Below are 26241 nucleotides of genomic sequence, written 5' to 3'. Positions count from 1 at the left end.
CTGTGTGAAGAGTTTAAATTCTGTGGCAATTTGCAGCAGTAGGAAGTGACACAGCCTCAGGTGTGCTCTTCATTTAAGATCTGTCACTACTGCTACATAACAAGTGACTAATAACTTAGTGGCTCAATCTCGTTTAAAGTTTATTTTCATTTGTGTGTGTGCTTGCATTGAGTGCAGTGCCCATGGAGGCCAGAAGAGGGCGTCAGGTCACCCGGAGCCGGAGTTACAGGCAGTTGTGCGCTGCCTTCTGTCGGTGCTGGGAAGGCAACTCATCCTCTGTAACGGCAGCAATCAGTCTTGACTGCCGACCCATCTCTTTACCCACAACAGCTTGAAACTCAGCTCCCGGTTTCTGTGGGTTAACATGTCTAGATCTCTGCCTGGGGACGTGCAAGGCTGTGGTTTCGGTTGACTGTTCCTTTAAGGGACCACAGGCCTTTCAAGCTCACACAGCTGACAGCTGAAGTTAGTTCTTCATAGGTGCAGGTCAGAGGGCTTCTCCTCTTATGTTTGTTTGGTTCCATTCAGTACCTTGCTATCGCCCAGGCTACTCTGGGATTCACAGCCCTCCTGCTCCAGCCTCCCTGGTGGCTCGATCACAGATGAACAGCCTAAACACACATGGCCCTTTCCTTTCTTGTTACTGGTCTGGTCCCTGCAACTCCTAGAGACTGCCTATGGTTTCTGGCCACGTGCTCCCCTCGACAGCCACTCACACTGCAAATCCCCCGACTTCATGTTTCTGATCTCTTGATCCTGATTTAAAGACCTTAAGGGATGAAGTCAGCTGGATCATCTCCTGTTTTTTTTTTTTTTTAAAAAAGGATTTACAAACATAGTTTATTATGAAAGTGACAGTCAGAGAGATGAAGAGGTCTACAAGGCAGGACCCACAAGGACCAGGAGTGCAGGCACCCCAACCCTGTGGAGTGGAGCCGGTCTCCCTCCAGTTCATGGTAAGATGATCAGCAGCAGGGTGCTCACTCAAACGTTATCACAGGGGCGCTTTGTAAACTGAGTTTTTCCTGGAGGCATGGCGGATAAAGTCACTGCCCATTGGTCACCGCCTTTGTTCTCTAGCTCCCTATTAAACAGACAGATGAAGAGTGCTCCCTGGGCAGCGGGATCCTGAAGACTCCCTTAGAATTCCAGGCCACGTTCATCCGTCACCCCCACATCCCCAAGTATGGATCAGATCATCAGATCATCAGATCATCGTGATCGTCAGAGTCAGGGGTACCCTGTGAGTACAGTGTGCCTGACCATGTGGGCAGAGCTGTATCAGCACAGACACAGGCAGAGGGGTCATTTCTCCATGCCAGCCTCCAAGTGGGACACTTACACCTCCTTTCGGCCAATTCTCTCCTGCAGAGAGCACCTTTGGCTTCTGTATGGATGAAAAAAGATGGAGGCTTAAATAACTAGAGGCTGCCTACGGTTCCTAGCCATGTGCTCTCTGAACTATGAACTGGCAGAGATGGGATTTGAACCCACAGTGTCAGGAAATCAGGATCTCAGTTCCAGGTGTGTGACTTTCTGTCCTGTCAATCCCCTGGACTCACTATGCCCACCTGTACAGTGAAGTTGGCAGGGGATCCATGCCAGGAGGCTGGAGAGATGGCTCAGTGGTCAAGAGAGCTTGCTACTCTGCCAGAGGACCAGAGTTCACATCCCAGCATCCATACAGGGTGGCTCTCAAATGCCTAGAACGCCAGCTCCAAGGGATCTGATGCCCTCTCTGGTCCCCAAGGTCATCTGCACATACATGTGCACACTCACTCAGACACACATACACATAGTAAAAAATTACGAAACAAAATACCCACGCCGCCTCTCTCCCAAGGCTGTCTTTTGGGTTCTAGATGCAGTAAAGACTGTGGTTTTGTTGTCTAAACAGCAAAAGGCCATAAAAGACTGCAAGTGGAGTAGGTGGCATCAGTCTTAAGCTCTTTATGCCCGTTTACTGGCAGAGATTGTCTTACAGGTAGCTCTAAGGACTCAAAACAACCAAACCAACAAACCATTTAAAGATTTCAAAGCTCTGGGGGCAGGAAAGCCAGCAATTGGAATCTGGGCACAGACTGCAAAGTGTGCAGAACAGAGGCACAGTAGATGACAGAGGCACAGTAGCTGAGAGGACATAGATCTTCCCAATCCACAAACAGAACCCTCCAGAACTAGCCCTGTGCACTCAGGCTCCTGAGTCACTGAAGAACCCAGCAATCCATCTTGCCTGGAAACAAACGGCTTGTTTAAATCAGAAGCAGACAGCCCAAGTAGAACTGTCCCCTGAGAGTGTCTTTCATGCCTCTTTATTAGGCGCCACTAGGTCTTCTAGACGGTTCGGCCCAAAAAGAGAAGTGGTTAATTACTGTTCACGTTGCCTAATTGGGAAGCAAAGACCTTGCAGGGTATTTGAAGGTCTGCCTTACAAACACAAACCAGCAAGAGAAAATCTGTGTTTACAACAGTCTTCATGTCCTCCCTGCTGTCCCCATGAAGGCGAAGCAAAGAGAAGAAAAGCTTTTGGAAGCATGGCATGCAAGGCCACTGCTTTGCAGGACAGAATCGTTTTAGAAGTTGACTCTGGCTTGGTACAGTTGGACCAGCCAGATGGCTCAGCAGGGAAAGGTGTTTGCCACCAAGTCTGATGACCTGAGTTTGATTTCCTACATGGTGGAAAGAGAGAATCAAGTTCTTCAAGTTGTCCTCTGACCTCCACATATACTCACACTTGCATCATTTTCCTACACACACACACACACACACACACACACACACACACACACACACACAATCAATCAATCAATCAATCAATCAATCAATCAATGTAACAAAAGTATTTGAGCAACTGGCATTTGTCACCAGGATGCGGACAAGTTGGATGAGGTAGATGTTCATGCCCATTTTGCAGACGAGACAATGGAGTCTGGGGAGAAACTAAACAGGTGCTAGTTATAGAACCCGGGCTCCAGAATCATTTCATCTAGAGATGGGCTCAGCACATGGACCCATGATCGGGTTGGAATGGAGAGTACATGAGAATCTAGCCACAAGGGTGGGGTACAGCAGGCCAGGCTGGCTTGGACCAGATGGTGCTTGTGGGCATCTGGGTTGACATCAGAGATGAAAGCACTTTTCTAAGCTCTGCTGAAAATCTCAACATAGGAGATGGGAAGATACCAGCATCTGGCCAGAAAAGTTCATGGCTGCCAAGGTTCCTGAGGGAGCAGGAGAAGTTTGAGGTGGTGTGGGGAATAACAGAACAGATCAGGATTAGCCTAGACTCACCAGGATAACAGTTCCCAGGGTCTAAGTGTCTGTACATACAAGGAAGTAGCCTCCAGTCTCAAACCCAAAGCGTTTTCTTATACAACCTGTGTATTATTTACTTCTCTCACCCCAAAGTTGTGGCTTTCTGAGCTCTGATCTCTTTTACTTGGCTAGAACTTGCTCTTTCTTTCCATCTCCCTCCTTACCAAGACCTGGAAATATCTCGTGGGACTTCCCTAAAATGCTTCTCATCTGGGCAGGAAATATTTCTATTGCCAAGCAATGTCCCCTTCCCCTGTCTTGTCTGGAGAAATCAAATTAATGATTTAATTAATATTGAGGTCAGTTGTTTTTTTGTTGGGTCCAGATGTTCTTGGTCTAAGGAGGCAGAGCTGGGAAAGAAGTTGAGGGGGCCTCTGAAGGCGTTGGCGCCATCTGTACCAGGAGTGACAGTTAAAGATCCCCAGAACACAGGGACACAGAGGTCCTAGGGTCTGGGGAAAGGAAGGGCACTCGGATGGAGTTTCCGGATTGAATGTCACATTGGGCATCAAAACACCCTCAGGATTCTCGGAGGGACCACTTCCCAAAACATCCAGGTTTTCTGGTGTCCCTGAGCCACAACAGCCCACAAGACCAGCCAGGCTCTGAGACCCGTCTCTTCGTTAAGATGAGAAAAACCACCCGCCAGTGATTAAAACGAAGAAAGATCATGTTAATGGTGACAGCCATATTTGCTCAATACTTGACGAGCCAGCACACTAAGAAAGGTGCTGTTACATAACCTGAGTCTGCAGCCAAAGCAACGGAGACTCCGATGTATGACCCACCTACCCAAAGTCACATGGCCATTGAGGTTGGGGGCCAGGACCCGCACATGGGCTGTCCAATTGCAAAGCCCATTCTGTCCTCAGAGCCTGAGTCTTTGCAGTGCTGGGGATACCAGCCCACTCCATGCTTCTCAGTGGCAAGGGAGGTTTTAGGCCATGGGGGGGATATTTGCAAAGGGGACTGAGGGGAGGCTGGGGACGTGGCTCAGCTGGCAGAGTTCTTGCTTAGCAAGCCTGAAGCCCTGGGTTCAACCTCTATCACTGCATAAAGCCGGGGATGATGGTGCACTCTGGTAATCCCAGCCCTCTGGGGTAAAGGCAGGGGCGTCAGGGGTTCACAGTGACTTGGGGTGACCCAGGACACATGAGAAGATGTCTAAAAAGCAACACTAACAACGACGTGGAGAGGGCTGAGCTGTGGGATGCTGGTCTGTTTGCTCTTTGCTTTCTGGCCACCATGAATGAAGAATACTCATTGCTACCCCAGTAAAGCATAGAAACCCCCAGACCTGGGTGCTCAAGTCAGTCTTTCCTCTTTTTAAATCTCTGGGTTTTCCAGCCTGGGCTTTGCTGTGATGTCCTCTGCTAGAGGGGGCATGAGATAGGCTTGACTGGCTGACTCCTGTTGAATTTGGAGGGGGAACTAGATCTTCTCTGAACTAGAAGCCCTACCTTTTGCCCCAACTTTCTCCCCTCTCCTCCAGATCCTCCCAAGCCGGTAACCCTAGGAACAAGCTGGTCTCAGTGCAAACTGCATGAGAAAGGTAATCCCACGGTATGGGTCACCAGCCTCGGCAGTGGCAGGACGCCCAGGATAGAAGTGACTTCTGTGGAGACAGAGAAAAGGTACTCTAGGGAGCATCGGTGCCAGCCAGGGATGGAAACTAAATTGTGGGCAGGTGACATCAATGTCTGGTCTGAGGCAGGAGCAAGAGAGCACACATGGGGGCAAAGTACAAAGCCTGTGTCCCCTTGAAAGGCATCGTGACGAAAAACAGTGATTTAAAAAGAAATCTCATATTTATACGCACGTCAACAGCTTAGATGTATATTCAATTCAAAATTTTTTCGATTAATTAAAAATTATTGAAAGATTTCAATGATGTGTATGTAAGGAAATGTGTCTGTGTAAAGGTGTGTGCACATGGGCATGTCTGTGTAAGGGTGTGTGCATACAGGAGTGTGTCTGTGTAAGGGTGTGTGCACACAGGAGTGTCTGTGTAAGGGTGTGTGCACACAGGAGTGTGTCTAAGGGTGTGTGCACACAGGAGTGTGTCTGTGTAAGGGTGTGTGCACACAGGAGTGTGTCTGTGTAAGGGTATGTGTACATAGGAGTGTGTCTGTATAAGGGTGTGTGTACACAGGAGTGTGTCTGTGTAAGGATGTGTGTACACATGAGCATGTCTGTGTAAAGGTGTGTACACACAGGAGTGTGTCTGTGTAAGGGTGTGTTTACACAGGAGCATGTCTGTGTAAGGGTGTGTGCACACAGGAGTGTGTCTGTGTAAGGGTGTGTGCACACAGGAGTGTGTCTGTGGTCTGTGTAAGGGTGTGTGCACACAGGAGTGTGTCTGTGTAAGGGTGTGTGCACACAGGAGTGTGTCTGTGGTCTGTGTAAGGGTGTGTGCACACAGGAGTGTGTCTGTGGTCTGTGTAAGGGTGTGTGCACACAGGAGTGTGTCTGTATAAGGGTGTGTGTACACATGAACATGTCTGTGTAAGGGTGTGTATGCACATGAGCGTGTCTGTGTAAGACTGTGTGCACATGAGCTCAGTGTCAGCAGAGGCCAGGGTGGGTTCAGATTCCCTGCAGCTGGAGTTATAGGCAGTGGTAAATCACCCCGACCTGCCAGGTGCTGACACGGTGGCATGCTGCCTCGCCATGCTCCCCAAAAACAATGGGACTGGCTTATTACAATTGAAACCTCAAAGACAGTGAGCCCAAATAAATCTTTACTTTTTTTATAAGCAGGTTATCTCAGGTACTTTCTTATAGTGACAGAAAGCTGACAACACAGAGTTTTAATCTGTGGGGACTCAGAATCTGACGATTTAGAAAGAGAAACAGGGTTACATGAGGTCATCCAGTGGATTCTAATAAAGTATGACTGACGTCATCATAAAAAGGAAACCAGTGCTTGGGCACACGGAGGTGAGACCATGTGAAGACAAAGGGAGAAATGAGAAGATGGTGACACACATCCCTTTTAGACAGGGTCCCACCACATAGCCCTGGCTAGCCTGGATCTCCCAATGATCCACCTGCCTTTGCCTACCAAGTCCTGGGATTAAAGCCATGGGCCATCCCCAACTTTGCATCATTGATATCTTGATCTTGGACACCCAGCCTCCCACAGTCAGGGAACACATTTCTGTAGACCCCCCAGTCTACAATATTTATGGTGTCAGAAACTAAGTCAGGGTTTAAAAAGGGATCGAAGTGCTAGTACATGGTATAACATGCATGAGAATATAAGCCTAATTGAAAGAATCCTAACTGTGCAAATCTGTGTGTCTGAAATATCTACAATAGAATATCCATCTTCCAGAGGCCTTGCGCCCTTCATACAGCCACCGATTGCACGGGGCTGGGCCCCTCCACATCAACCACCAATGAAGATAATTCCTCATAGACATGGCTACAGGCAAATCTCAACTGGGAAGTCCCTCAACCAAGACTCCCTCAGGTGACCCTGGGCTGTGCCAAGTTGACAGATACTCAGAGGTGGTAGGGAAGCCATGAGCAAGCAGGAGTCCCCGTGCTCTGGTGGGTTCTCTCCACATGGCCATTGTGGCTCACTCATGGAGTCTCAGGGTCAGTCACCAGGCCATCTTGTGTGGGACTCTCACACCAGTTTTCTGTTCCCACATCTGTGGTAACTTCCTGAGGCCTGCCTCAGGCTTCTTGGTCAGGTCCTTAACTCGCCAGGGTCTTAAGTGAGAGAGTTTGGTGAACCCCTCTCTGCTTACCCATCTTGGCCTGAGTGGGCTAAAGGTGAGTCACAGTGGCTACAAGGCAGTGGGAGGCACAGCCGCCTACTCCAGGGACCGCCTTTGCCTGGTGGGTGGTCTATGTGCACTAGAACTTGACAGGCACGCTTTGGAGGAAACCAAATCCCCCTAGCAGGGGCCAACACATGTAATCACACCAGGCCACAAGGCCCCTGCTAACCAAAAACCCCTTTCGTTCACAAATCCCAGAACAGACTTTTATGGGGTAAGAGCCTCTAGCACAGATGTAGCTGAGCCTTAAGCCTCTCACTCCTGAGTATGGATCAAGCCTTCGTTTTGTGCAGTCTGTTTCCAATTCTGCTATTGGAGAAGCCACAGCCGGGTAGAGGTGAAAGGTGTGTGTGTGAATCAGTCTGCTCTTCTAATACCCCCGGGTGACTCAATTACATCCGAAAACAGTCCTCAATAAAATTAGCTTTTGGTTGCCTAGGAGGCTACATTTGGTTTTGATTCAGTAGACTCAAATTCAGGAGGGACAGCCGGACAAGAAATCGATTAATCTCTTGTAGGAGGGGCAAAAAGGTTCACTGGTTAGGGCGCATCCTACAGGTACTGTACTGAAAGTTTGGTCCTCAGTGCCGTAGAGGTGGTGGCACCTTTAAGAGGCAGGGCTTACTATAAGGTCGTTAAGTCACTGGAGGAGCTGACCTTGAAAGGGATTCATATATCTCTTGGGGCCTTGGTTTGTTTTGAGGAGAGGCATATTATAGACGTACAATACCAGCTCTTTCCCACTCTCCAGCCTCCTGTCTGACCAAGTTCTCTTTGCCCCTGGCACATGCTCTGTCTAGCCTCTAAAATGAGACAAGCCCTCATTCTCTATAAGATACCTCACCTTGGTTTTGTTTAAAGCAGCAGGAAAGAGATGGATACAGGGGGTAGGCAGGGGGTTAGTCACCTGCCAGGAAATGGATCCCCAGGGGAAGCAGTGTGGCTGCCACTCCATAGAGACGGGAGCACCGGAGTGTGACCAACCCAAGTCCACTTTTGCTTCAAGGGTGCTGATGAGGGACTTCCTGCCCAAGGAGGTCCAAACAAGAGTGGTAGATTTGTTGCTACAGCCCATGTACCTTGCTATTCAGAATCTCTTGTCTATGAGTGTATCTGTTGCTGTGATAAAACACTCCTACCAAAGCAACTTAAGGAAGAAAGGATTTGTTTTAGCCTAGAGAGAGAGAGAGAGAGAGAGAGAGAGAGAGAGAGAGAGAGAGAGAGAGACTGACTCCAAGGTTGTAGGATCGGCATGGAGTGGCCGCAGGAGCAGGATGTTGGCTGATCACATTTCCATCCATGCAAAGGAAGCAGAGGGAGAACAGGAAACGAGACAAGGCTATAAATCCTCAAATCCCCGCCCCCCCCCCCCAAAGGTGAGCTATTCCCTCCAAAAGACTTCACTTACTAAAGGTTCCATAACCTCCTCTGACGGGCACCACCAACTGGGGACCACGTGTTTAAATACATGACCCAGTAGAGGACATTTCTCATTCAACTCATGATAGTCAGCCTCTGAAGCTCCCATCTGAGCCAGGCTTGGAAGAGCCTCGGCACGCAGCCGGACCATGAAGAACAAAGAACTCTGGGAAGTAAAGCACCATCTGTTTTCCTCCTCTGGAAACAGAACTGTGTGTCCACACACTTACCACACTGGAGGTATCATAGTGGATCCATAGCTGATAGATCTTTTTCTTTCTCATGGGATTTCATGTAGCCCAGGCTAGCCTGGAACTCAATATGTAGCTGAAGATGACCTTGCATTTTTTCTTTTTTTCTTTTTTTTTTTTTCCTGGCGCTGGGGACCAAATCCAGGGCCTTGCGCTTGCTAGGCAAGCTCTCTACCGCTGAGCTAAATCCCCAACCCCGGACCTTGGATTTTTAATTCTCACACCTCTCCCTCCTGAAGTTACAGGGATGTGTGTACTACCGTGCCTGGTCATTGAATCCAGGGTTCCACACATGTTAGGCAAGTGCTCTATCAGCTGAGCTCCACCCCTAGACTAAGGTCGGATCGGGCACTCTGATTGGTATGTAAGGAAAGACAAAGGGCGTGAGCAGAGAACCCCAGTTCAAAGCAACCTGGGCAGGAAGACAGGCAGAGCTGCTCTCTTGACTTCCAAGTATCTGTGCTCACTAATTCCTTGAATCTGAGCTCTTGGAAATATGCGTTTGCATAATTACCCCATATTATCCCCTTGGGTATTTTAACGGGAAAGAAATGTGACTGTAGAATGCTTACAATCTTCAACTCAATTTACTTACAATTTGTTTCTTTCATTGAGGAGTTCCAAAGGCTGATGTGCTTAGACACAGAGTGGAAGCCATAACCATGGCAAAGCAGGAAACAATCACAGAGACGGAGAAAGCTGATAAGACTCAGCATCTGTTTTGATCAGTGCTTCTGGCAGTTTGGTCAAAGGGGAAATAAAATATATTACATAGCTCTTAGCATCCGTAGAGAAAGCCAGCCAATCCCTCTGGCAACTCAAAGATTTTCCTGGCACCGGGTTTTCAAAGAAATCCCTCATTCATAATCTCCTATAGAGAACCCAGTGGCTGGCGTTCACCTGAGACCTGATTTTCAAGGCTTTGGTGGATTTGAGAGTATTATACATTTTCCTAATTCCCAAGGGCTTGGGAAATATTTGATTTTCTGGCCGAAGGGTTCAAATCCTCAGCTCAGAACTTTGCATCTAGTATTCTTTATGTCTGGACAGGAATTAATTTGCAGAAAATGCTTGTGGCTATTCCTGGTTGTCAGTTTGTCTCTATCTGGAATGAACTGCAATCCAGAATTGGAAGGCTCAGCTGTGATCTTGATCTTGAGGCTCAGGATACAAGTTTCTGATCTGGATCTTGGTAAGGAGATCTTGGGGTAAAGTGGCTATGAATCTCAGGAGCCTAAGGCAAGGACATCTCTGAGTTCAAGGTCATCTGGGACAAAGCAAGTCCCAAATCCAAGTGTGGTGGTACACACTTTTAATCTGGGACACACCTTCTCCTTGAGACATACATAAGGAAATTGGAAGGAGAAAGACTCTTCTTTGCCTGCCTGCCTTGTGGGACTGAGCCACTGCTAGATCCTTGGATTTCCATTCACAGGTACTGCTGACCATTGTTGGGGAGTTGGACTATGGACTGTAAGTCATCAACCAATCTCCTTACTGTATAGAGACTACAGACTGTAAGTCATCAACAATTCCCTTACTGTATAGAGACTACCCATAAGTTCCGTGACTCTAGAGATCCCTGACTAATACAGTGCTGTTGTTAGAAGAATAAAATGCTTTATTCAAAGCCCATGAATTACACACAGCTCCTGGTCATATAGAGATCCAGAGCCCAGGAAGAGGATGGGGTGCAGGAGCAGAGACAGAAGCATAAAAGTTAGGCCAGAGTCTTTGGTCAACAGCAAAGGACATTTTGGACTGAAATCCCAGCCTCACTGCATCAGGAGCCTCAGGAATGGCAGATTCAGGTCAAGTACAGGGCCTCCCAAAGCTGCTAGTTAAAGGAAAGGCAAGGCTAAGCTTAGGGAGAAACTGCCCTGTTTTGGCTGATGAAACCCATAGAGTACCTTCAAACAGTTATCCCCTGTGAGAAGTCAGGACCTGTGAATTATAGTCAGCAGAAATAAGGAACAACGGGACACTTCTCTTTCCTATTGCAATCTTCAGGAACAGAATTATAGAACAATTATGTATGAAACATTTACAGAAAAGAGAGGTAATTACGGAGATGAGAAAGCAAGGAGAGATTATTGACTGATTTTTAAAATTGATTAAATAGAGGATAGATGTAGCTGAAGAGAGAACTAATGAAGTGAAGTACATATCCAAAGAGATTATCAAGACTGCAAAAAAGTAGCAGAGGTGGAAAACATAAATGAGATAAGGGACATAGAATGGGTCCCCAAAATATACAACAGAAAAAGTGGTAAAGAGACTACACTTAAAAAGAGAGTAGAGGGCAGACAGTGGTGTCACTCACCTGTAATCCCAGCACTTAGGAGGCAGAGGCAAAGGCAAAGGCAGGCAGAGCTCTATAAGTTTGAGGCTAGCCTCATCTACAGAGTGAGTTCCAGGACAGCCAGGGCTACACCAAAGGACCCTGTCTCGAAAAACAAAACAAAAAAAACCCAGCCAACCAAACAACCCCTCCAAGACAAAACAACAACAACAACAACAACAACAACAAAAAAACCAAAAACAAAACAGAAACAAAAAACAAAGACAAAAAAAACAAACAAAAAAAAATCAAACAACAACAAAAAAAAGAAAGCCCTAGGCAATAATGTTGGACTCTAACCAAATGTCACAGAGCGAATGAAGACCCTACTCTTATGGTTACCATCATCAAAAGCCTTGAACAAAGTCTAAACTCCTGCCCTTGGGCAGTTGGATGAGGCACCCCAACACTCCAGCTGGGGTGGCTGGGAGCTGAGACATTCATCTGAGCAGACCAGTTAAGGGGTGTTGCTGGATACTACTTGGGGAGCCAGAATCTCACACAATATTCTCAGGTGTCAGTGGTGATGGGAGAAACCTGGACTTTCAGACCTAACTGGTACTACATCAGTGCCCACCGCTTTCTCTTGCCAGGGCAATATCAAAAAGGGCCAGCTATCCCGTTTCAATTCTGTGCTGTGATAAAATACCCAACCCCAAGGCAGCTTACGGGGAAAAGGGTTGATTTTAGATTATAGTTCCAGAGGGACAGAGTTCACCATGGCGGGCAAGAAGGCTTGGCATGAGGCCGGAGCAGGAAGCTGGCTGGCCACATGGCTGTCAGCACACAGGAAGCACAAAGAGAGACCAGGAAGTGCAGTGAAGCTATAAATCCTCAAATCTGGGGTTGGGGATTTAGCTCAGTGGTAGAGCGCTTGCCTAGCGAGCGCAAGGCCATGGATTCGGTCCCCAGCTCCGAAAAAAAAAAAAAGAAAAAAGAAAAAAAAAATCCTCAAATCCCCTGACTCAGAGATGCCTCATTCCAATATCAGGCTTTGTCTCCATGTGACCTTCTCCCCCCCATGTGTCTGTCTTTTGTCTTCTTTCCATAAGGACATTGTCATATAAGATCAAGGGCTGCCCTAAGGATCTTGTCTCATACTGACCTTATGCTATTATTTCTAGATAGGGTCACATTGAGACACTGGGGTTAGAACTAGGGCAGTTGAACTCATAGTACTGTCATAGTCGACAGACGTTCAGAGAATGGACAGGCATGGGAGGATGAGGATTAGAGTGGAACCCAGACTTGCGAACCATGTTCAGTCAGTCGTGTTTGACATAATGGAAGACCACTCACCTGAGTGAGCCTGCTAGCAAGGCATCAGCAGAGCAGCAGAGGGAAGGACCCAGGAGGTGTGGCCAGCTGTGACCCTATGTTGAGCCTCACAGATGAGGAAAAGCCACCATTAAACTGGGCCCTAAGGCCATGGTGGCTCTTCAGACTTTGAGCGACGCTTCTGATGGGCCAGATCCCAGCATACAGATAGCCCTAAACCTCCAGTCTGCTAAACACATGGGAGGCCAGGGCAGCTGTGGGCACTGGAGAAGCAGACAGAACAAATAAACAAGAACACAGAAACCAGCCAGGGCCAGCTTCCTGCCCAGAGCAGTTCAGGATTGAAGTCTGTCCTGGGAGGTAGGACTTGGCCTCTGGGTATTTTCCTATCCTGGGCGAAGATATTTTCACTTGGAACAAATGACGGACAAGTCTTCGAGGCCACAAGCTTTCTGGATGTCCTACTCTACTGTGGCCTGGACATAGGAACAATGTCTGGCACACATCCAGGGGGTGCTGATCTGGAAAACCAGGTGCCCACTCCCAGGCCACGTTTTCCATACTGATGCTGGGAACAGAGAAACCTTAGACGTAGACTGTCTGCCCTTGCTCATCTGACAAAGCAGACCCCAGGGCATCAGGGCAGTGCTGAATGCCTCGACAGTTGGGGCACAGTTGGGGCTAAGATGGGCTCTAACCCCAGGAGAAAGATGCCAAGTGAGGTCTGTGGTTTCTCCGACTGACATTAACGCAATGACATTTGCTCCTCAGCCCCGTTTCTAATTCTCGCTAATTGATGGTGTGTCTAACCAAAACGTCCAGGTTTGATACTTGTATCTATTTCTTACGATGGACATTTTGGGTCCCAAAGACATGAAGATAATTGGGCATGGCTGTGTCTGTAGAAAAGTTTCCACACAGCAATGCCCTTTTTATTACCAACAATAAGACTACTGAATCCAGTTTAGGTTTTACTGGCGGTTCTTTTTGTCTCTTTGTTCCATTTGGAATTACTGGGTCCAAGTCACTCGAAGCGGTCCCTGTGAGGTTAAGCCTTCAATTGTGTATACAGAGCCGTTTGTTTCCATTTGTTTTCCCCGTTAGGAGATGGTTTTTATTCTTGTTGGTTTAATTTTGTTTTCAGTCCCATAAACTGTTTATAAGGTCCTAAAGACAACTCACAAAACGAAGTTACACTGAGCATGTATTCATCTACTGTTTCTCATTTTCTTTTAAAGTTAAAAAAATGTATTTAATTGTTTATATGTGTGTGTGTGTGTGTGTGTGTGTGTGTGTGTGTGTGTGTGTGTAAAAGGGATGAACACACGTAAATGCAGTACCCATGAAAGCAAGAAGAGGGCACTGGGTAGCCTGGAACTAGAGTTGGATGATCTTGAAGGACACCAGATGTGGGTGCCGGGAATTGAACCCCATATCTGTGCAAGCGCAGCGAGTGTTCTTCATCGCTAAATAAAGCAGCAATATCCTGACAATAAAAACCTCGTAGTGAGTTGGGGAGGTGACTCCTTGGGTAAGTTCAAATCCTAGGACCCACTGGAAACCCCAGCATTGTGGGGAGGTGGCGACAGGAGAATTGCTGGCTGCCAGACTAGCTTCAGGTTCAGTGAGAGACCCCGTAGAGTAAGTACATTGACAGAGCAGGGCACCCAATGCCTTCCTCTGGCTTCTGTGTGTGTGTGTGTGTGTGTGTGTGTGTGTGTGTGTGTGTGTGTGTGTGTCACTGGGGAGTCTCGATTTAAGATTGTCTACACTGGATTGGCCTGTGGTCTTGTCTAAATTGGGACAATCCAGTCCACTGTGGGTGGCATCATCCCCTAAGTAGGGGTCCTGAACTGTGTAAGAGTGGAGAAACAAAGTTGAGCACAAGCAAACAAATGCTCATGCCTTCATTTCATTTCTGATTACTCTTGACTGAAGACGTGATGTGACCAGTTGTCTCAGCTCTGACCTCCTGCCATGACTTCCCTGCAAGGCTGGACACATAACCTGCAACTATGAATGCAAATAAACTCTCTCTACTTAAGTCGATTTTTGTCGGGGTGTTTCATCACAGCAACAGAAAAGAAAGTAGGGCACGTTCTTAGCTGAAGAGTCATCAGCTAGGTGGGGTTGGGATCAGGTAAGAACAGTAAATGGGGTGATGGCAACATCAGAGCTCAGCCTTCCTGAGGAGACTCACCCTTACACTTTACTTTAGATGATTCCTGAAGTCTCACACAGTGCTGGCACTATATAAATAATTGTTATGCTGTATCGTTTAGGGGATAGAAGTAAGGGAGGGAATGTCTAGGCGTGTTCAATACAAACATAAGCACTCCCACCGTGAGTATTCCCATCCACGGAGTATGGCACATGTAGACACTGACTGCATCTGCTGGCATTGAGGAGTGGGGCTCTGGCTGTGAAAAGTCACAGTTGTAAAGCCGGATGACCTCCAAAGCAAGACTAGCTTGACCTTGGGGAATCTGCTCCGCTGACAGAGGCTCAGTCTTCCCTCAGGGAAATGAGAACCAAATACTTACAAGGGTAACAGGAGGATCAAATGGGATCGAAGGCACGAAGTGCTTGGTGTCAGGAAGGCACAACATAAATGATCTTTCCTTCAAACAGCTCCAACAGTAAAGGCTGATGTGTGCTCAATATGTCCTGAGCTAGAGTATCCAACTGTTTATAATCCTGTCACAGCCGCTGCCAAGCTACGTGACACTGGACGAGTGCCCTTTCCTCTCTGGGACCTGCCTTCCACAAGCAGAGGGTTGGTTGGTCAGGATCCCCACTCACCCATGGATGGTTTAGATTATCCCCTGAGATGGTTTCTATTAGCTTTTAGAAAGACAAAATTTTGGGCACCACACTTAATCTGCTGCTGAGGGAGAATCTGTAGCGGATCTGACCCCGGCCGATCCTGGGCATGTGGACGTTTGAGATACAAAATCCCAGGCGATCTCTATGACATCCCCTGTCTGCTTCCCTGCCTACCCATCACCACTGTGGCCTTTTTTTTTCTAAGACCACTAGGGATTCAGCAGCACCTAAGTCACTACACAGGGCCATTGAGCCCCACCATAAGCAAAAGATTTCTCAAAGCACCCAGCACAAGGTGAGCCTCTGGATTCTTTGTAAAGCCCTTCCTAGGACCATTGGTCCATAGCACTCGTCAGCCTTTCACTATAATGAAATACCTGAAGCAAGGCATTTTATAAAGAAAAGAGGCGTGTTTAGCTCATGCTTTCAAAGGTAAAACAGACTAGAATAGGCTCAGTGGGAGCTTGCTCTGTTACCCATGCCACCCAATATAACATGTGTAGAGGGAATAGCTTATGTCTGTATAGATGTGACACTTGTCAATAACACATCTGATGGCCTATGGCCTAGGCAGGAAATAAGAGGCAGGGCATCCTGGAGGCAGGAAGGATTCTGGGATAGAGCCAGGCATGGGAGATTCGCCCAGGAAGATGTGATGAGACAGACACACTGTACCTGAGCACAGGTAACCAGCCATGTGGCAGAATGTAGATTGGAAAAAAGCATTATATTGTTATGATCTAGTCAGAAGAGCCTAGCTATACGGCCAAGGTATTTGTAAATACGTTTTGAGTCTGAGCTTTATTTCTCGGAACAGGGGGCTGATAGTTAGTTATGTCAGGGGCACATGTTGGGAGGAAACATCTCAAGTCATCAGTACAAAGGGCTGAGTTGGACAAGCGTGGGTTCTTACAACAGCTCTCTCAGGAGAACTACCTCCTAAAGGCATATCCCAGTGACCCGAGGACTCCAGAGGCCTTGCCTCTCTGAAGCTCTATCGTGCCTTCTAATACTGCTCTTCAATCATGGCAGACCTGCGGGGCATATAATTAAATAATTAAGCTACACCCAAGCTCTAGCAATTAGTCAGACCATTTAATCACACGCTCTCTCGTTCCCGCTCATCTGTTTTCTCTTGCACAGCTACTTAAGCCACAGACAGTCACGGTAGCTTACGGATGGAAACCCACTGAGAGCACGTCGTTAGGCAATTTCATCCTTGTACTCACATCCGAACGAGGACAGCTGTGACATGACAAGGTCATATACCGGATGGGATCACCCACGGAAAACACACTGTTACATGGGCAGTGAACGGACAATGCATTCTTAGTGAATGATTATGCTGGGTTCCATGTGTCTGTTTCCTGCTATTTCTCCAAGCAGGAGGGTGGCTCAAACCCAGGATTTTAAGACAAGCTTGGGCAACAAACTCTACACCTTCACAGAAATCAAGGAGGGAGACAAAATCTGTAAACCTCGTAGGAATTCGAGATTAAGATTTCCACTGTGGTGTCCCCTGTCTGTTCCTGTCTGCAGGAGAGTCCAAATGCTTAACCACTCCACCGAAACCATGTTCTAAGTACAGTTCTGGTCACTGCTCTTTTTTTTTTTTTTTTTTTTTTTTTGGTTCTTTTTTTTTCCAGAGCTGGGGACCAAACCCAGGGCCTTGTGCTTCCTAGGCAAGCGCTCTACCACTGAGCTAAATCCCCAACTCCTGGTCACTGCTCTTTAAAAAGCCTAACAAATTTATACTTCCCATTCCTTTTAAAAAGAAAATGTGGGTGTGTGCATGTTCGTACGTGGGGGTAACACTCAGGTACAAGTACATGTGTGTGCATGTATGTGGGGGCCAGAGGTCAACCTTGGGCCATCTTAATTTTTGAGAAAAGGGTCTCTCACTGAGACCTGAGGCTTTCCAAGTAGGATAAGCTGACTGGTTAGCGAGCCCCAGGAATCCACCCATCTCTGCTTCTAGTACTAAGTTAGATCACTGGCACCCATTAAAAAATTCTTGCACAGGTCTAACTTGAGTCATCATACTTGAAAGGCAAGCTCTTTGTGTATGTGTGTATATGTGTATGTGTTGGGGGAGGGGGCTGGGGTGAAGAGGGAGGTTAAGATAGGGTTTCTCTGTGTAGTCCTGGCTGTCTCGGAACTCACTCTGTAGACCAGGCTGGCCTTGAACTCAGAGATCGACCTGCCTCTGTCTCCCGAGTACTGGGATTAAAGGTGTGCGCCACCACTGCTTAGCTTGAAAGGGAAGCTCTTTACTGATTGAACTGTCTCCTTAGCTCCAAATGATGCAGGACTTGATATAAATGTTTTAAGCAAGACTACGTGTTCAGGACAAAAAGATGTTTCTGGAAAAGACATTCAACAGAAGCAATGTCTTTGATGAAGACTCAGGTGTGCATTGACAAAAACCCAGGGGTAAGCTTCATGCTGACAGCTGTGGCATAACATTTGCTGCGCGGTTGTGGAGCCGCTTAGAGCCCGGCAGATTGGGGCCAGAGGATCACAAGTTCAAGGCCAGCCTAGGAAACTTAGGAGACTGGATTCCTTGCCCCAAACCATAATTGCTGATCATGCCGAGACTTTGGTTTTAATTGAAAACTTGAGAAACCTCCATGCTGTTTTCCATGGTGGCTGTAGCATTTTAGATTCTGAACCTGGGGAAGCTTAACCCCCAGCTTGTATACTTCACTCCACACTGCCTCAGAAGTGTGCTTTGGCTACAAGAACATGGGGCAGGGGCAGGGGCAGGGTGAGCCCTTGTTCTCAGAGGGCAGGAAGGTGCCTCTCCCGTGCCAGAAGCTCCTGTGGGAGTACTCAGTGAGAGCCCAGGGAGAAACCAGTCAGAGACATTTACACAGAAATCAGAAGGAACGGAGTGCTGCTTCAGGTTCTGAGGAAAAGGAGACAGTGACAAGATTATCTTGGTGACACATCCTGGATTTTACTGAGTGTGACAGGTGTCACAAGACAGGTCTTGTCTATACAGTGCTATACAGTGGACCTGGGAGATCTCTCTTTCCACATTCCTTATTTGCCCGGGCAATTCAAAGCTTCAGAATTCATCTCTACGTCTGGCATCACATCCTGGGGTCACAGGGACTGGGATACAAAGCTGAATTGATTTGGGTGCCCACAGACAAGCAGGGAAGCTGACGAAGCAACACACCGCCCACAGGAACACACAGAAGGGCATCTTTGGGATGCCAGGGGTATGGGCCAGCAGAGAAGAAAGTCTATTTGTAGCAAACGTGCCTGGGAGGAAAAACCCCACATTCCAGGGTGTGGCTGCAACTCACAGGCTCAGAGTCCTGTGGCTCTTGAGGCACAGGTTACCGTTACTCAGCTACAGCGGAAGAGCCAGTCCCGGACCCGGCATCTTCAGAACATGGCTGTGCATTGAGATGGGGGATGGCTGAGAGGAGGCACGGAGTCTCTGTTTTCTTCAGCGGTTCTAACTTTTGTTTAGACTCATCCCCCTCCCTCCACCCCCAGCCCAGGGAAAATAAAGCCAATCTCTTTGAAGCAAAGGTTTCTCATGAGCAGAAAAGCTGTGGCCTGCTCTGATGCACACCCACCCAAGAGCCATGTGCTGTGTGAAGCCAGAGACAGCTGAGAGGCAGATGTGCTAGAGGGTACGGGGCCAGGCTCTGATCACACCCCCAGGCCTCCTGGGAACATCTGTAGCAGGACACTTTTCCTTTGTAGGCCACATTGCCTGCGGCCCCTTCTGTTTATCCTTAGTCCCCTCTCAGACTCGCCTTTCCCTTCACTCTCTATGTCCCTACAGGCTCCGCGTGCAGTCTGACCACTGGGTGAGGGAGGACATCTTGAAATGTCATTGGACAACCAGGAGCCGACAACCATGCCTTGTGTGGGTAGAGAAGGCTCAGGTTTAACACTGGTACCACATCTGGGCAGGGGTTTTGACAGGGTGCAGCACCACTGCCCAGGCAGAGACAGGGAGGGCTTCCAAAGGCACAGATATTTCCTTGAATGCCTGGGGGCCTCCCTCTTCTTGTCCCCCTCAACTCCAGGCTCTTTAAACTTCAGCCCCGACCTTCCCACCCCATGCACCCAGCCCTTCATAATCACCCAAAAACAGAAACAGAAACTTCAGTACAACCTTTGCAGCCTTTCAAGCCCCACCCACCCTTCTCTGGACTTGGACGGCCTCCAGCTTCTCCACCCTTGGTCACCCCTGCCCTCTTGGTATCCGTGTGAGGCACTCAGTTCTCACGCCCCTCCTGCTCAGGAGCACCCTGCCCTGCCTGTGCCCCTTCCCTCCATTTTACACTCCTCGTCTTGCTCCCAGAGCTCCCACCTATGCGCTCCACCATATCCCTGACACACCTCCTGGCAAGGATTTGAAGGAATTCTGTGGCAGCATGCAAGCAGCAAGCCTGTTACTGCAGTGCAGTCCAGTTTGCCCTGTCCTGCACACATCTGCTGTCTCTTCTATGCCTGTCTGTCTGTCTGTGATCTCTCCACAGACCCCTCTTGAACCTCAGCTTGTTACATTGTTCCCTGTGCATCAGACCCAATGCCTACAGCATCCTGTGCGTCTGCGCTTTGCTGCAGCATCTTGACATTGAATCTGGATCTTCTGTCACCTAACCTGCTTCTCCCTCGGGGCCTCACAGCAGCCTAGGGAGCTCCTGAGGAGACCTCCTAGACCCTCCCTGCCTGTCTCTTCCTATCTAGCCAAGCTGAAGCTGTCCCCCCAAACACCTGTAGATGTAGCATCATCATCTACTTCTCTGCCCCAGGACTGTCAAGCAGTTTCCCATCATGCCACATGCCCTGACTTACCCATGTCCCTCTTCTAACCACCTCTTTATACTACCGAACTCACAGATGTAGCTCCCCCCGTGCCTCCCCCTGCCTCCTTACACTGCAATCACAGATGCAGCTCTCCCTGCCTCCCCTGCCTCCCCCTGCTTCCCCCTGCCTCTCCCTGCCTCCCCCTGCTTCCCCCTGCCTCCCCCTGCTTCCCCTGCCTCCTTACACTGCAATCACAGATGTAGCTCCCCCTGCCTCCCTCTGCCTCCCTCTGCCTCCCCTGCCTCCCCCTGCCTCCTTACACTGAACTCACAGATGCAGCTTCCCCTGCCTCTCCCTGGTTCCCCTGCCTCCCCCTACCTCCCCCTGTTTTCCCCTGCCTTTCCCTGCCTCCCTTGCCTCCCCTGCCTCTCCCTGCCTCCCCTGCTTCCTCCTGCCTCCCCTCCCTCCCCCTGCCTCTTTACACTGCATTCATAGATGTAGCTCCCCCTGCCACCCCGTTTTCCCCTGCCTTTCCCTGCCTCCCCTGCCTCCCTTGCCTCTCCCTGCTTCCCCCTGCCTCCCCTGCCTCCCCCTGCTTCTCCCTGCCTCTCCCTGCCTCCCCCTGCCTCTCCCTGCCTCCCCCTGCCTCCCCCTGCTTCTCCCTGCCTCTCCCTGCCTCCCCCTGCTTCTCCCTGCTTCCCCCTGCCTCTCCCTGCCTCCCCCTGCTTCTCCCTGCTTCTCCCTGCCTCTCCCTGCCTCCCCTGCCTCCCCCTGCTTCTCCCTGCCTCTCCCTGCCTCCCCCTGCTTCTCCCTGCTTCCCCCTGCCTCCCCTGCCTCCCCCTGCTTCTCCCTGCCTCTCCCTGCCTCCCCCTGCCTCCCCTGCCTCCCCTGCCTCTCCCTGCTTCCCCCTGCCTCCCCTGCCTCCCCCTGCTTCTCCCTGCCTCTCCCTGCCCCCCTGCCTCCCCTGCCTCTCCCTGCCTCCCCTGCCTCTCCCTGCCTCCCCCTGCCTCCCTGCACTGCACTCACAGATATAGAACCTGTTTGCTCAGCACATTTGACTGTCGCATCCTTGGTGGCCCTGTGCCCTTACCTTTTACACTAGAAGAGAGCTTTTACTTACTTCTTCCCAGTTCCTATTTATACCTCTCAAATGAGGGAATACTTCCCCTTAGAAGCATTTTCCCAGTTTCCCAGAGACTGGGTCAGGTTTCTCTCAGTCTCTCCAAATGTACCATAACGGACAGCTTAGCAGTATCGTACCGCACACTGTCCCTGTGCTAAATAATGAGCAGTTAAGTGAAAAATACAAAATAAAACGGGAAGCTAAATACAAACAAAACCCCAAACCAAACAAACAAAGCAAACAAGCAAACAATCAACCCCTTCCCTCCCTCCCCGAAAACACAAAACCCAAATGAGGGCACATTGTGTGCCGTGTGCGCATGGGAGCTGTTATGGGTCTACCCGTACGCAGAGTAGAGCCATCTGAGGCTGTACACATGGGAAATGTCTCTCGCTGTGGGAGGTGGGTCTCCTTGTCAACACCCTGAAGCCAGGACCCAGCTGGGGCAGAGACTGGAGACCCTGCAGAGCTTCTGCCTCTGTGCCCATCCTCTTCTCTCCCCGCCCACCTGCCCACAACCAAGAAACAGCTGGAGGTAGCCCACAAGGCATGGTGAGGCAGGCGTGCAGCCATATACTGTCAGGGAAACACGAGGTCCCCGATCCATAGAGAGTCAGTTCCAAGACCCCAGTGGATGCCCCAAACCACAACAGAACCAAACCCTACGACTTACTATCTTTCCATCTTAATTAAGCTCTCGTTTGCTTTGTGGCCACAAGGCCTGCCCTTTGAGGCACAAGCCCTAAAGTGACACAGATTTCTTTTGCCTTCTTCTCGTTCCATGGAGAGTTTTCACAGGAGACCTTAGTGTCCTTGGCGTACTTCTTTCTTCTTCCCTTAAATCAAGAACCTCCATCTTTTTCACTCATGGAAGAAGCTATAAAAATGCACATGGAATGCTGGGGAGATGATGTCATAGGGTGGTGCACACCTGTAATTCCAGCTACTCAGAGTGTCGAGACAGGAGGATCACGGATGTGAATGTAGCCTTTGCAATTTACCAACTCAAGATCGCTCAGTGCTACCACTGCTAGCATTCATGATGCTCTGAGATTTATCCCAATGTTAGAAAATAAAATTTGAAGCTACTCAAAATGAACATACCGGAATAAGACTGGCTGAGGAAGTGGCTTGGTCGGTAAGAGTGCTTGCACCACCGCATCACATCTGGAGTTTGACTGCACAGCACCCATGTGAAAAGCCAGGTAGGCAGGCATAGGAGCATCACCGGGGCTTACTGGCCACTAGCCTAGTCGACAAATGGCAGGTTCTGGGTTCGGGGAGTGACTCTGTCTCAAAGTAATAAAGTGGAGAGTGACTGAGCAGGACACATGATGTTCTCGAACACGGTTTCACATGCCTGTCTGTTTCCATACCCATGGATACACAGCATGTACACAATAAATACTAGAATAAATACTAGAATAAGGCTGGGACCAGTTAAGGGTATCTGCTTTTCCAGAGGACTCAAGTTTGGTTCTTAGCACCTATATCGGGAGGCTCACAATCTCTGTCTATCCTCTCTCTCTCTCTCTCTCCCTTCTCTCTCTCTCTCCCTTCTCTCTCTTTATCTCCCTCCTCCCTCCTCCCTCCCCCCCTCTCATATACACATACCCCACAACTAAAAATAAATCTTGGAAGGGAAGAGACTTTAGCAAAGGAACAGCCAAGCCCTCCAGTGCATGTAAAGGCCCATGAGCCAGTGCTGAGTAAATACTGAAGGACTTACAGATGAAGGTATCTTTGGTCTCCTGAGACCTAAAATGTGTTTTCAGTTTATGAAATTGAAATTTGGAAACATGACCTGGATGTTTTGCTTTCTGTAATTTGGGAGCAGGGGAGAGGAAAAGGGAAACCCTAACCAGGCGAGCCACTGCCTCTCGAAATCAACCAGCTACCCAGCAGCTTGCTCCTCTCCAGTTAAGACATGGCCCACATTACCCCACCGGAACAGCAAACAGTCTCGTGTCGGCCAGTCATCTACCATCCCCCAAGGAGGAGGGCCTCACTACCGACTGGATCATTTTGGTTTTGCTGGTGGGGAGATTACGATGGTGGAGATCAAACCCAGGGTCTTGAGTATTCTAAGTTGGCTATGTAGGACTGGGTCACACCCCAAAAACATGAGGCTGTTTGAAAGCCACCCAAACATAACTACCAGTCATTCCACCAGGAGCAAAGGTCACTCCAGGCTGTCCTCGGGGCCACAAACCACGTCTACCAAAGATCCTGACGTGCCTAAAGCCTGTGTGTGGGCAGCTCAGGGTCACTGTATGCAGCAAGCTTTCCCTGGAGAGCAAGGCAAACGGCAGCCTATTTGTAGTGTATAGTAGAGCAGCGTTGGGGGTAAGATGCTGGCATGTGTCTATAAGCCTCAGTCTGACGAGACGGCTAATATAAAAAGTCTTGACCCACAGAGCCATCACGTGCCTGCAATAGGGCACAGTGGTTTCTGGAGACCAGTCCTTCTCAGAGCTTTCTTCTACGTAATCCCTTTCTTAGTCTTTGATACGGGTTGACTATACATTATCCTAAATGTTTGGGACCACAGTAACTCTTTTAAAGGGTACTTTTTAAGGATAATTTAAATTTAGAAAAGATTCTGGGATACCCATGTGCACACACAAAATGAGATACCTTGGGGGTGGGACTGAAGCCAGCAATGCCTTGCTTGCACCTCACATACACGGCCTGAAGGTGACCTTGCACTGGTGTTAGCTGTGTCCCACCCCATGAGCACTGCCCCCCTGTGGCATCTTGGACTTTGAAGCATCACGGATTTGGATTTCTTAGCGAGTGGTACTTGTACTTGGTTTATAAGGAAAATGTTCACGGTAAAACCATGAACACGGAGGTCACACACTGTAGAACAGTTAACAGCTTCAATAATGAGAGACGAATGCATTCTATGTCTCAACCTCCTTTCTGAATGAAGAACTGGATTTGTCTAAAACCAAAAAAATAGTTCAAGGTCAGGTTTGTCTACATAGTGAGTGCCAGGACACCCAGGGATACAGAGTACGATCCTGCGTTAAAATTAAGTAATTTAAAATAAACAAACGCCCCCTCCCCCCACAAACATTATAATCAGGGCTAGCAAGATGGCTCTGTGGGTGTGCTCAAGCCTGGTGATCTGAATTTGATCCCATAGACCATACAGTAGAAAAAGGAACTGAGTCATAAGTCCTTGAATGGGACTCTGGGAACCTGGTCCCTTCCTCTTCTTCACCATGCACTGGCCAAGAGGAAAGCGTTATGTGTTCCACCACAAGCCCCAAAGCAACGGAGCCACTTGTCCACAGTCTGAAACTGCAAAACCCTAACAGCAACCGGAAACCAATGTTTCTCCTTCTGCAGGTTTCCGCCTCAGGTATTTGCTGCGGTCAGAAGAGGTGCAGGCAAGGTCTGGAAGCTCTACAAGGTCTAGGTTGAGGATGTTTGGTTGGGAAACAGCCCAGACCATGCGGCCCTGAAACTGTTCCTATTTAAGCCACCGATGGAGATCTTCATCCTCTGTATCCATGGAAACAGTAACACCGGGAGGGGACCGTTTTCTTTCATTTGCTGCCACGCATGATCAGTGCGTGCAATTATTTCCATTACCAAACGGATGGCGGGTGTTAAATAGGAACTGACAACCCTCAGGCAAAAGCTCATGGAGACCTTGAAAGCAAGCAATTGGAAGGAAGCTGCTTGGCGTGGCCAGATTCTGGTGGCCTTGCTCTGAGAAGCTCTGTTGGCATGGAACTCGATGGAACCCTGCTGTGAGCAGGGACAGGCGAGTGCCTGGCCCATGGGCTCTGAGCCTAGCTGTCACCTGAGGCTATAGCTATTTATGGGAGACGAGGACTTTGAAAGTACAAACGCACATGGAGTGTCAGCAGGCACGGTCTGTGTCAGCAGCGAGAGAACGAGCCTCCTCTCTTACTTCTAGAGAACAAATCCAGAGGTGCCTCAAATGACTTCCTGAGATATGATCTCATGGATCCTAGGCTGGTGTCCAACTCACAAAGCAGCTGCGGATGACCTTGAACTGCTGATCCTCCCAAGCGTTCGGATTACACATGTGCCCCATGCCTCGCCTGTACAGCACGGTGAATTAAACCCAGGCTTCCTGCACGCTAGGCAAGCACTCCATCAACTGGACCGCATTCCCCATCCCTTTTCTACTATTTATTTATTTATTTAATTATTTAATTATTTATTTATTTATTTATTTATTTTTACCAGCATTATCCTAAGTTCTTGTGGGGAGCCACCCTGTTTCTGAGGCTCGGCCTATGTGGATTTGGGTAGACTGAGGCTAATGCTTGACCTGAAGCCTGGTCAAGCCAAGTATCTGTGTGCGTGTGTGTGTGTGTGTGTGTGTGTGTGTGTGTGTTTCTGTTTGTTTCTGTGAGTGTGTGTCTCTGTGTCTCTGTGTGTGTGTTTCTGTTAAGTGTGTGTGTGTTTCTGTGAGTGTGTGTGATCAGCAGGCACGGTGCATGGTGATCTACTCAGTCACCATGTCAGGTGGTGAACAGGTTCAGGGTGAACAGGTGGCCACTAGAGCAGACTGGGAGAGTTCGCTGTAGGACCTTCATCTGGTAAGACATGTGCTTTCGGCTTGTACGAAAGTGCCTGCCTGAGAAGGGAGCCGGCAGAGCCAAGAGACAGATGAGAGGCTGTGTTACTGGCTCATGGGAAAGGCTCCATGCTCAAGTAGGAGGGTGTGAGTTTGAATCCCCAGAGCCCACGTGAAGCCAGACATGGAAGCACATGTCTGTAATTCCAGTGCTCTTGTCATGAGATGGGAGGTGGACACAGGAGAATCCTTAGACCCGTAAGGGTGAGCTAGCCTGGTATATGCATTCTGTCTCAAACAAAGCAGAAGGCAAGTGCTGGAACCCAAAGCTGTTCTCTGACCTCCACACAGGTGTCATGGCACAAACACACCCACATGCATGCACACAAATGTTCACATTCGTGAAGGAAGCTACTTGGCGTGGCCAGGCTCTGATGGTCTTGCTCTGAGACAAGCACACACAGAGACACACAGACACACACACACACACACTCACAGAAACACACACAGATACACACAGATACATAGGCACACACAGACACACACACACAGAC

General features: G+C 48.9%; 1 protein-coding gene across 2 annotated transcripts in view; it reads right to left on the bottom strand.

Moving 5' to 3' along the window:
* Col23a1 (collagen type XXIII alpha 1 chain) overlaps window positions 1-26241 on the bottom strand; it is a 290407-nt gene that overhangs the window by 206694 nt on the left and 57472 nt on the right.

Source organism: Rattus norvegicus, chromosome 10 (genome assembly GCF_021556685.1).
Source record: "Rattus norvegicus strain SHRSP/BbbUtx chromosome 10, alternate assembly SHRSP_T2T, whole genome shotgun sequence".
In the NCBI taxonomy this organism is placed as follows: Eukaryota; Metazoa; Chordata; class Mammalia; order Rodentia; family Muridae; genus Rattus; species Rattus norvegicus.
The sequence above is the reverse complement of the archived record's forward strand: the minus strand, read 5'-3'. Positions and strand labels throughout refer to the sequence as shown.